The following is a 10730-nucleotide window of genomic DNA, read 5'->3' on the forward strand; positions in this document are numbered from 1 at the left end:
CTACTCTAAGTTCACCATTGGGGATGAGACCAGGGTATAAATTTGTTCACTCAGCAGCCATTAACTGTAGGCTCATTGAGAGCTTGGGGCTGGGTGGGTGGCAGATAATGCTGAACATGTAGATTTGACCTTCCCTTGACCTTCACACAGAGCTTCCATCCTTGGAAAGAAAACATGGAAGTGGGAATGGAATCCATCACAGGATTTAACCCAATCTTGGGAGATGAAGGAATCAGCCATGGCTTCCTGGGGAAAGTAAAGTTCTATCTGAGATGGAAAGATCTTCCTTCCTAGCACAGATGGTATGTGGAGGTAGGGAGATGCTTCTCCAGGAGGATTCCATGGAGATGAAACACCTGCTTCTAGCACAGAGGTAAGACAGAGTTTGTTTATCAAACAGAAAAGCTCAGATGGCTGCCCCAGAGACAGTGAGGCAGGACTGGGAGGAAGACGGAATTGGAGGTCTCACCAGGAGCCCACCAGCATCCCAAGAAACGCACAGATGGTGAAAGGAACGTGGCCCTCAGCAGAGGTTCACGTCTTCTTCAGGGTATTCATCAGGGCATTTCACAATCAGCTTTGTTTGAAAACATCTGAGATTCTGCAGATGACAAACCCTGTGAAATCCTCTCATGCATACATTGATTCGACTCGAGAGATAATGATATTATGACTGCTCCAAATGAATCTGCTAAATTTTGCATCAGGGGAAAGCAGCGGTCCAACTTCGTCTCTTCCCATACACCATGCAAAAAGAAGGTCCGTTTCCACACCATTTTCAACACTGATTAAACTGGCACCAATTAATGCCAACCAGAGAGCACTTGGATTTGAGCCTTGGTCCTCTCCCTTCAACGAGCAGGTGTGACTGGCTGGAACTCCCTTTGCCTGTGCCCAATAAGAGGGGACACACCGCATGTCCTGGAGGCAGTGCTGCTGCTTCTGGGTCACCCCAAACAACAAGAACTCTCTGTGTTCCCTGTAATTCCAACCTACTGTCCTGGGGCTCCAGGAAACCGAGAGACCAACTTCATCCAATAGAACACAGTGAAGACTCAGTGCATTTTAGTTTGTGTTAATTTGTTATATGGAAAAGGACCCACTACCATACTTGACACACGGTGGGTATCACCATATCAGCTCTCTTCCCTTTCTCGGGCCATTCTCCTGTTCCACTCTTTGCTGAAATCTCATCACACCTCTCCTGGGCCCTGCTTTGCTCTGAGGGCATCTACATGATCAAGCCTCCTATTGGAGTCAGTCCTTCCCAGTCACATTAAAAGAAAAGTCTGATTGAAGGAATACAGGGGACAGCTAAATGCCTGGTGACGTGCACAGGGATGCCCATGTGGTGAACTGAACTCTGGATTTTGCTCCCTGCATCCTCTGATATCAAGACTGGCCATGTAGGGGCAGCTCTGAGTGCACATCCGCACTGCACCCTAGAGCTGGTCGCCTTGTCTTACCTCTGGCCATAGAAGAGAGCCCACCCATGGCCACGGATCGCTCTCAAGGACTCGCCCACCCACTGATGTCAGACTCCCATGCACTGTGCGGTGCTCCTCTCAGGGCCAGCACAGAGGTGCCATGAGAGGCCAGAGGTGTGGGTTGCATACCCTAAGCCTCCTGGCTGGAAAACAAAGGTCGGTACAAGACCACTGGGTGAAACAGGGCGTCCAGACTCTGACCCTGTCATGTCCACTAGCTGGTGAGAGATCTTAGGTCAATTCACATTGTTGGGTCTCCATTCCCTCACCGACCTAACGAGGTTCTTAACTCCAGGGGAGAGCAAAAGTTCCTTCCAGCTCTAAAACCAAAGTTTCCCTTGGCAGTTTTGGAGTGGGAAAGAAAGAGAGCAGGACCAGAAGGTAGAGGACTCGTGTGATGGTTTAGATATGAGGGTCCCCCAAAAGCTCAGGTGTGAGACGATGAAAGAATGTTCAGAGGTGACCTGATGGGGTTATGAGAGCCTTAACCCAATCAGTGTGTTGATCCACTTGAATGGATTAACAGGGTGGTGACTGTAGCAGGTTATGGCTGAAGGAGGTCAATGGAGGTGTGATAGGTGGGTACTTATATTTTGTCCCTGGTGAGTGACACTTAGTCTTGTGCTGATTGTCATCTTCTGAGCTGATTTCCTCCTCCAACTCTTCCACCATGAACTTCTGCCTCCCTCGGCATAGAGCAGTGGAGTTGGCTGTGTATGGACTAAGACCTCTGAAATCTTGAGCCAAATACTTTTCCTCCTCTAAAATTGTTCTTGTCAGGTCTTTTGGTCACAGTGGCAAACAATCTGACTAAAACACTAGGATCGCTATCCTGTCTTTACCACTCATCAATTGCATGGACTTGAAAAAATGATTTAGTATCTCTGGGAATCAGTTCCTTTACCTATAAAATGAGAGGGGTGGGTTGGATCGGCTCTAAGTTTTATGCATCAATGACGTAAAGATGGGATTGACCTGGACATCTCTGAAAAGCACCAATGAGCTCATGAGGGTCAGATACCCAAAGGCCTATGAAGATTGAACGCTGTGATTGTCCAGGTTGTGTGAAAATAGTTGTCTATTGGTTTTATTAAAAGACCACCACCAGCCTCTGGCCATCTGATACCTGCCTGTGTTTACCTGGTAGTTGTTTTCCTCATTTTTTGTCTAATTATAAAAGTGAGACAAGTTCAAGGAAGAAAAAAGCAACACCTAGAGTCTACCCTATCTCCCAAAGATACCCACAGTTATATTTCGTTTTATAACTACCAGACCTGTTTTTCAATATCTCCAAGTAGAATGTGTCACTTACCCATATCTTCCCTAAGTTCTCAAGAAACATAAGAAATATGTGTTAAATAAATCAGTGTCCTAAATTTAATGACTTTATTGAAACCAACCTCCTAGGACTTGCTATTCCAATATTGTTCCTTTATTGGTCACCTCTGGTCATATTATTTTTCCGTGAGTCTCTGTTCCTTCTGCTTCAATCCCATAGACCAGAGTCCTCCAAGCTATCGCTAGTAGAAGGCCAATGCTTGGAATCAGTAAGCTACAAAGAGTAAAGAGCCAATGGAGACAAATGCAAAAATAGGAAATAATGAAATTATGTGAAACTGGGTGCCAGACATCACCAAGTCATCTTCCATCAAAAGTCCCTTAATGAGAGTCTCTCCCCTTAGACCAGAGCTCAGAAAACTGTAAAGTCCAGATAATAAGCATGTTCGATTTTGCAAGCCTTAATGCATCTGTTGCAGCTATTCAACTTTGATGGTACAATGCCAAAGTAGTCAAGGGTAATGTGTAAATAAATGCATTTGGTTATGTTCCAGTTAAAATCTATTTACAACATCAGGCGTGGACCCGAATTAGCGTTGGGGCCAATGCTTGATTACCTCTGGGTTAGAACCCCACTACTGAGAAGCTGTGATCCACTCTGTTGGAACTAAATCTCTGATCCTTCAGTCATCCAAGATGGCAGAAGCTCCTGCCCCATGCTGGAAAGAAAAGTAAGAATATTATGACAACTAAATCAACTTTCTGTCAAAAAAGAATCACCCATTCATATCAACATGAAATATTAGCTTTCCATTGCTCTGAAGTTTGTCAATCTGGATTTCACATTTCCTTGGAAAAGCTAATTAGCCTGTTGTTTTTGTTTGCTTGCTTATTTTTTTTCTTCCTAAAGACCTCTTAAAGCAACCTCCAAACCCCAAACAAACCTTGACATGATGGTTGTCATTGTTGCTCTACTGGTCTGAGGTTTGGATGGAGGTCATAGGGCACGTCCAAGGTCAAGTGATTTGTGTTTCCCTCCCACCAACCATTCAGTGGGAAAAACTAACTGGCAGGGAGCAGATAGCACAGAAGAGCTCTCTCTCTCCTTTCCCATGCCAGCATTGATGGCCCTTGTTTTCTTTCTTTTTCCCCCTTCCTTTTCATAATAGGAACTTCACAGTCCGATGGATTCCGTGGAGTATTTTGGCAGAAAATCTAGTTTGGTCTGCAACTTGGCGTGATCATAATAGCTGCCAGGCACGTGGCCAAGTGTCTTATATGTGTTATCTCATTTAATTCTCATGACCATCAGAGGAGATAAGCATCATCCCTTTTCCATTGTGTGTCTGGGAAACTGTGGTGTCAAGAAGTTAATCTGCTCCCCCAGGTTCCCAGAGCCAGGGAGTGGTGGAGTCAATTTTGAACGCAGATCTCTCTGACTCAAAAAGGAGTTCTCCTACACCACACAGCAGGAGCCTCTGCAGCTGGGCATCCTCCTGGGACACACCAGCTGTCCACATTGCCTCTCCCCCCGGTGTGACTGAAGGACACGGCGTCCTCCATAAAGGGCGCCATAGAGGTCTTGACATTCTCTCAAGACTGAGGCCACTTAATAAAGTCCTTGTATCGATCGCTCCTAGTAAATAAGTTCATGACAGGCTAGAGAGCTTAATTTCAGACAGAACAACGTTCAGAGGAAGCAAGTGCCACAGAGGTAACTTAATAAAGCCTCTTCACTTGTGGGATTCTTTCTAACCACGTCAAAATGTAACACTAAAATTGAAAAGCCTGCGTAGATGAGTGAGAACGGGCATCATCCCTGGGTGATGTATGAATGAGGCTAACAAAGACTGAACACTTCCCATCCGCCAGGTACCACCAAGCACCTTACTTACATTATCGTTATCACATCTGCTGTAGGCAGAATAACCCAGGCTCTGTTGCAGTCGCCAAATCTTGGAGGCTTAACATAACGATGGTATATTTCTTGCACATGTCTATTATGAGTATCTGGGGACTCTACTACTCTGAGACCAGGAGAGCAGAACATTCTGGAACTTTTTGGAATATTCTGCCTGCAGCAGGTCTGGTTGGCATTGCAGAAGGAAGAGAGTCCTGGTTTATTTTACTTCACCAATTAAATGTTCAAGCCAAGAAATGTCACAAATGACTTTCATACAAACTTAGCCAGAGTCACATGCTCACCGAAAAGAAATGAAATCGTTTCTCGAAGGCAAACGTTGTCATTATTTTTTCTTTCACAAAAGAGTAAAAACAAACTAAAGAGATTATCAGTGTTACACAGTTAGATAAAGGGTTGAGCCAAGATTTGACTTTCTAATAGAAGTGTGAACAGGCTGCTACAATACAAAACAGATTAAGGTGCAATAGCATTTTAACAACCACAACAAAAAGCTCAAAAGAATTATAGGAAGTGAATAAAATTAGGAGGTAGAATTTTTTTTTAATACTGGAGATTGAACCCAGGAGTACTTTACCATGGAATTACATCCCAATCCCTTTACTTTTTTGTTTGTTTGTTTGTTTGTTTGTTTGAGATAGGGTCTTTCTAAGTTGCTGAGGCTGGCCTCAAACTTGTGATCCTCCTGCCTGAGCCTCTTGAATCACTGGGATTATTGATGTGCATCACCAAGCCCTGCTGAGACAAAATAGCTTTAAAAGAGAAAAAACAAAGCCCTGAGATGCAGGTGTGATATGACTTGAATCTTGAGAGACAGGAAAAGCATTCCAAGGGTAGAGGAGAAGTAAAGGCACTGAGAAGGAAGAGCATGGGATCCATTGGCTGCGTAAGGCAGTGTGGCTAGAGGGAGGGCACCTTGCCTGAAGGAGGTAGGTAGGTCGGTCAGGAAGTGGCAGGAGACGAGGAAGCAGCAGACAGACTGTAAATTGCACATTCTATTCTCCCAGCCACAAGGGGATGCAAAAGGGCATCTCTAGAATAACTCATACCCACAACTGGAAAAGTCATCGAAAGCATAAACCCACTCAGTAATGATTCAAAAGTCTCATCTTTTATAAAACCATAGCATTTCTGGAGTTTCATAGAGAGCTTGGCACATTGTAGGTGTTTAATAAATATTTATTGCACATTGAATGACTTCCAGGAGAAGTGTGCGTGAGGGTTACGGTTTACCCTGAGGACAACATAGGAAGAGCTGCTGGAAATCTTAGAGAAAGAAAACCCCACAAAGAATCTTCTAGACTGAATTTGTCACTGAGGACACAGAACAACAACGCGTTGGCAAACAGCCAAGGGAAGAAGAACAATGAAACACTAGCACAAACTGCGTGGTCAAGGTTCAGCTGATCTTGCCGTGAACGGGGCTGCCATATGGAATTGTTTTTATTTGATGTGAGTGATTTTGGTGGAAGAGTGTTCCTCCTAACCTAGCGTGACGAAGCTGATTATTTGTGCATAGAATCATCAGCAAGAGGAGGGGCAGGGGATTCAGTTATGAAACACTTGAGCTAAGCTGCACCTGTGGCTTGATTCCATCCGTGGGGGCCCTCCTGGAGGTGCCACCAGGAAGTTGGCAAGGGCTGGATTGTCAAGTTCATTGACCAAGAGCTCAAAATAATCAGGGATCCTTAATCCCAAAATATTCAAACCGTAGGTGGAGAGAGGATTCTGCTCCAAACCCCAGTGACCTCTAACCTTAACATAGACATAAAATCTCCTGGTGGCTCTCTTCTTTGCGTTGGGACATTTCATCTAGTTCTTGTCCCTAAGAATTCTGACCCCTATGAAGGAATTTAGCAGATCTAAAAATTAAATGGAGGAGGCTCAAGAAAGACAAGCACTTTTATTAGTGGAGAAGGTCTTTTACCTGAGTCTGTAGACAAAAGCCTGTCTGGGAATTAAGATTTGTAAGGAAATATGCACTTCACCCAAATAACAAAATAAAAATAGCTTATCTTGCTCTTGAATCCAATTGTGCAAAGTCTCAGGTTCTGAATTTCTGTTCTGTGGTCTCTGAATGATGAAAAGTTGAACAACCCAAGGAAAGAGGTGGTCAGTCTTTTATGCATACTTCCAAGCTAGAAAGAGGTAGGACATTTTTATTCTCACTGAACTTCTTAGCATAGATGCCAGTTCCCCTGGGTCAGTGGGCAGGTGACTGTCTATAAGGTTGCAAATAAAATGAAGTTGCAAATCTATAATAATGAAAACTATTTTCTAAGAACGGATTATGGTGAGGGGTACAGAGAGGGAGAAGAAATCTGGAGGCAGATGAGCTGTGAAATATTTTAACTAGAGGGTGACATTCCAAAGCACACAAGGGTTGGCATCTTGCACAAGGTTTTAGGGTCATGCAAAAGACATCTGTCCTGCAAAATTGGCAGAATTAAAAATCTAACAAAGCCTTAGTTTTTTGTTTATTTTTTTCTGCTTTGGTTTGCTTTTAGAAAGAAAGGCATTTTGTTTCAACAAGCAAATATTGTGGACATAATATTTGCAAATTTCAGAAACCCAAAGGAGAATATGACAAGGTTTTGTTTCCTAGATGTTATTAACATAGTAGTGGAGAAAGACAATCAAAATGGTGTTTATTTTAAGGATAGTAACAGTACCCACCTATTAACCCCCATCATGTTTTTCTAGGAAAAAAATGATGTCGATGTAGCAGAACAGTAAGATCATGAGCACAGGAAGCAATCAACCTTGATTCAAAATCCAGATCTAGCATGTAGCTCACCCTGTGATATTGAAAGAGCTCCTCAATCTCTGCATTTCAATTGTTTATTTGTGAATCTGAAGCAACCATCCTATTCACAGGACCATGGTGAGAATTAAATGGGTGAATATAGATAAAGTACATAGAAAACGCAGTTATCAGTGTGTGGCTTGTGATTGCTCTCCTCTCTATGTGTGTGAAATGCACTACGTACTTGTATCTCAGGGTGATCTTGTATTGTCCCTCAGTCCCAGGTGAAGAAACTGAGGTCCAGAGAAGACACTTAATGTGTTCAAAGAAGGTCAGCTTTGTCAAAGGTCCAAAATTTTTTGACAATTTGGTTTGAAGAAATTAATTGGGTTTATCTGCAATTCCAGAACTGGGCAACAACACTTCCTTCTGTAAGACAGAGTGCTCCAATGAGCCGAGCAGAAGTCTGCTTTCCTAGAGGAATGGAGAAGACACAGGATGAAGAGCCGATTGGTCCTGATAGAGAACAGACAGACCATGAGCCGTGGGAATAAAGGGGTTAGGGAATAAGGCTATAAGCTGGGCACACTGTGCTGAACCCCCACATGCTTTTTTTTTAAAACAATTTACCTGTAGCCCTGCCTGGCTTAAGTCAACAGGATATGCTGCATTTCTTAGCAAACAACCAATTATCCCCAGGAGAAATGCAAGCCCTAAAAGTGGGGTGGCGTGGGACTTTTGTGAGCCTCACACAGGATCCCAGAATGCAGGGATGATTCCCACTAACCATAAAATCGGTGAAAACAGGTTCCAACTAGAATGCTGTGTGCCTGTGGGCATAGAATCGTCATATTTAGTGGGGACTTGAAAGTCTGATGTCATTTTGCTGTCAGTCAAGAGGTAAACCTGGACAGGACTCTCTAGAAACTTCTCTGGGACTACCCCCCCCCAAATAAAACTGGAGGGCAGAAGGGACACACTGTCCCTTTCCAAATTACGTTCCTTGTAAGGCAGGGACAGGGAGAGAGAATGATAGAAAAATAACTGATAGGTTAACATGAGGGTATTTAAGGTTACTTCTTTTGTATGAGGATGAAGGCAGATGGAACTTCATCATCCTGTCCATTGAAACTGGTCTGTGGGGGACACTAGGCTGTCATCTCTCTGTCCTGACTTCTCTGAAGGTCTCATAATGACTTTGTTTCAGTTTGGTGACCTGGGACTTTTATCAAGGGTGACTCCATATTGATTTAGTCTGGCCGGTGGGGATTCTGTGCAGGAGCCTCGTCTAAATCAATGGCATCCTGTAATGTTTATTTGGCAAAATTAAAGCTAGGCTGCCAATCCCCCTCTATGGGCTTAGCAAGCATTTCATTGCATCTGAGATAATGATAATATAACGCAAAAAGGAAATGGGTGAGAAAGGGAATGCACTGGGTAAAAACTTTGGAAATGGAGGGGGAGACACTGGATGGATTCATGGAGGAATTACATCTGAGCCGATCTTGGACGAAAATTTCCCACCTGCCTTATCTTTGAATCTCCAGCATAGATTTTTGTTGCCTTGGTGACATTTCTGGGTTAAACAAGATATGCTTGGCACCTAGTAAGTGCTCAATAATTTCAGTGGAATGAGGAATAAATTAATGAGTTAATAAATAAAGGGTTGGCATTCTAGGTTTTTAGCAAAACATTACCTAAGTAGCATTCAATCAGCCCAGCAGACAGTCTTCATATGACAAAGCAGTTGGATTCTCCTTTATTTGGAAAGAGATTGGTGTTTTTCAGAATGTGCTGTCAGCACAAAGTTCCTTTGGGGTTTAATTAATAATCCCTCTTAAAATAAAAAATACACTAAAATTGCAAATGTGTAGTCTGATAAGATTTCCACCCTTTAGGAATTCTGTCCTTTTTTTTTTTTCAAACATAATTTCTTCCTTATTTACTGGATGCACTATGCTAATTAATGAAAACACCAGCTTCCAGGAATATATCAAGGTTTTGTTTTTGTTTTCATAGTGAAACTTCCATTATTCTAACAATATTTATTGCCTGAGAAGATAGCTGTACCCATTCTTTGAATCAATCATTGAGATAACTGTATGTCATGGGCACACAGAAATGCACACGCTTTGAAGAGATTAATGCAAGAACTCTCCCTCAAGGAATCTGAAATGTGGTTAAGAAGATAAGATAGGCTCACACAACAAAAAAACAAAACACCAGCCAACGATAGCAAACCGGGTTGCAAGGAGCCACAGAAATCTGTGTGAGACAGAGCCCGAAGTAAGTGATGAGGACCCCAAGGAGACATTTTATTTAGAAAATTTTATGTTATTGGGCATCTAACTGGGAAAGATATTTTCACGGGCCAATTAATATGAAAATACTTTGAAATCCTCCTGATCCTTTGAAAAGTGTTTCTGTTGGGCTCCATTCTTGATCAAAAATCTGAGGGGGGAAAATAATACATCCCAGAGCCTCTGACAGTTCAAAGGGTGTATTCTTTAAACATTTGGATATTGTCACTCTCATAAGGAAAAAATGGAGGTCAAAACCAAGTGTATGGATCTTAGGGGAAGATGGCGGCGAAGGGAGTGCATCACCCCCGTGTACGGCGTCACTGTGCGGGAGAATGATGAGTTAGAACGGCTAAAAGCTATCTTGTTAGGAATTTCCAGCAAAATTGGGGTGCTCCAAAACCTAGAGGAAGGATTTCCATTGCATGAGGATCAGCTACAGGGGCTCAAATGCAAGCGATTTGTCCGCACGGAGGGTCACGCTGCTTATTCAGCAAATCGCCCCGCGGCTAGAGTCTGAGGCGCGCGCTGGGAAACGACGAGATAGCAACGCAAAGATACAGCGCTGTGGATTCTGCGGGCTCCTGCCAGCTGTGCAATCACTGTGCTCAGTGCTGAATTCTGGGTTTGAGATGGGGGAAGGAAGCGGTCCAATTCGGTTCTCCACACCGGTCAGACCACAGAGGAAGCCAGCGGCCACCATCTTGGAGAGCTGACGTCACCATCCCTGTTTTCGACTGATCGCAGCTCATTCAGCTATAGAACAGGTAATTTCAGGCTGCCATTTGCCTGCGACTCGCAGACAGATTACTCAGGCTCAGTGCTAAAGAACCCGCGGAAACTGCTTCTTGGAGCCTGCTCCTATCAGAACATACACCGAGCCCGGAGCGGCCGAATTCTGGCTCCCGGAACTCCTCTGGCCCAGGGCTAAAGAACCCGCGGAAACTGCTTCTCTGTCCGGGTCCTGCTGAATACTGTGGAGGTAAATACCAACCGAG

Source organism: Marmota marmota, unplaced genomic scaffold (assembly GCF_001458135.2).
Source record: "Marmota marmota marmota unplaced genomic scaffold, marMar, whole genome shotgun sequence".
NCBI lineage: Eukaryota > Metazoa > Chordata > Mammalia > Rodentia > Sciuridae > Marmota > Marmota marmota.